The sequence below is a fragment of the Octopus bimaculoides genome, chromosome 4 (genome assembly GCF_001194135.2).
Source record: "Octopus bimaculoides isolate UCB-OBI-ISO-001 chromosome 4, ASM119413v2, whole genome shotgun sequence".
NCBI classification, from domain to species: Eukaryota; Metazoa; Mollusca; class Cephalopoda; order Octopoda; family Octopodidae; genus Octopus; species Octopus bimaculoides.
Genome location: NC_068984.1, coordinates 103941704 through 103943789, shown reverse-complemented (window position 1 = coordinate 103943789; position 2086 = coordinate 103941704). Strand labels below are relative to the sequence as shown.

Genomic DNA, 2086 nt, shown 5'->3' with positions numbered 1-2086 from the left:
AAAGACACCATTTCGAGCGTGGCCGTTTTCGTGCGGGTGACACGTAAAAGCACCCATTACACTCTCTGAGTGGTTGGCGTTAGGAAGGGCATCCAGCTGTAGAAACTCTGCCAAATCAGACTGGAGCCTGGTGTTGCCATCCGGTTTCACTAGTCCTCAGTCAAATAGTCCAACCCATGCTAGCATGGAAAGCGGACGTTAAACGATGATGATGATGATGATGATTATATATATATATATATATATATATAAAAACATACATATATAAAAACATACATATATAACATACACACATACAAACACACAGAGGCTTTTTTTCCCTTTTTGCCTACCAAATCCACTCAAGGCTTTGGCTGGCCTGGGGATATAATATAAGGTGCCATGAATTAGGAATGAAGCTGAAACCATATTGCTGGGAAGCAAATTTATTAAAAATACAATTTAAAAAATAAACAACTGTGATTAAAACTTCTGAAAGAACATTACTTTTTAATTTTTTTGACTAATAATGAAGCAAATGCATTAACATATTTTAAAATAGAAAAAACTATCCCTATACTATCTCTCTCTGTTCACTTTTGTCCAAAATAGCATTTATGAACAAATTGAGTATGTACTCAGTTGAGTCAGAGAAATATATACTCAAGAACATTTGTCTTCCTATATTGAGACAAAGATAAGTTAGCTTAGCAGGGACTTAGCCATGTTAGATTGGTGAGGACAATTTCACTATTTCTCAGGACCACACTCATCTAAAGGAATGAACAAACATTAGCAACTAGCAAAAAGAATAAAAGAGCCTCTATGTGGTCACTCGGCTTGCTAGAAATAACAACCAGCTGAATCTCCATCAAAATACACTCTATTCTCTTGAAGATGAAAGAACACATTAGAGAAGGTAGTCCTAGATATATAAAAGTGATTCCATGGCTATGCTGGAACTCTGTTGATCATAGGTCTTTCTTATTCAGAGTTGATTTTCTTGTGTGTTTAAGGGCTTAGTCAAGTGTCAAGTGACATAGTGGTTAGAGTGTTTATGACAGTCAGGTCGTTGGTTTGATTCTCAGATTGTGCAGTGCATTGTGCCCTTGAGCAAGGCACTTCATCTCCTGTTGATTTAGTCTACTCTGTTGAGAGTGAGTACCAACGACAGAGGAGTCAATGGTTAAACCTTGTAAGAGATTGGTATCCCATTCAAGCAAGAATCTTGTATTTAACCACCATGGAAACGGAATAAGATCTTGTCTAATAGGGTTTTAAACCCAAGGTAGACTTTACATGTAGTGAATGGACAAGGGCAACAATCATGTTCCTTTTATAGGGCCTTCATGACTTGTGGGAGGAGTTATTCTTAGACCTGAGATCTAGTACAAATACTTACAGCAAAAGGATGGACTCTGTCAAAGGCACCCCAAGACCAGGAGGTGATGTTAAACTGGACGATGGATTAAATTTACAACCCAAGGACAGGAACAGTCCTTCTGACAGGCTTCTACACAGTTTGTGTTAAGCAAATTTCAGATTGTAGTTGTAAGGCACAAAAAGAGGTTGCTCTTATCTCGAGATGCAATTGGCAACAGTAAATCCAATGTCATGGGAACCAGCAAAACTTACCAGTCATTCCCTCATGTGCCCTCTGCCTAAGCTTTTGTCTAGAAAGAACTATTTCCCTGAGATCAGTTCCAAAAACATGTCTGTCACACACAACACACTGGTGAAGAAGAGGCTGTTTGAACATGCCACTTCTTGAAATGACACCACTTCCCCTCACTTTTGGTCCCTTATCCTTTCTCCACATAGATAGATGTAAGGTTTTAGTTGACCCAAGGTTATAGTATAAGCTTAGCTACAGACATTCCTGATGGAGTAAAACACACTTACCAATTATGCAGTGATGTGAGATCTCTCTCTCTCTCTCATATATATCTATGTATGTATCTATCTATCTCTCTCTCTCTCATATATATCTATGTATGTATCTATCTCTCTCTCTCTCTCTCATATATATCTATGTATGTATGTATCTCTCTCTCTCTCTCTCTCTCTCATATATATCTATGTATGTATGTATCTCTCTCTCTCTCTC

The 2086-nt window shown here is 38.0% G+C and overlaps 1 protein-coding gene across 1 annotated transcript in view; it reads right to left on the bottom strand.

Moving 5' to 3' along the window:
• Positions 1-2086, bottom strand: part of LOC106882627 (pre-mRNA-splicing factor 18) — a 22451-nt gene that overhangs the window by 18640 nt on the left and 1725 nt on the right. The window lies entirely within an intron of this gene.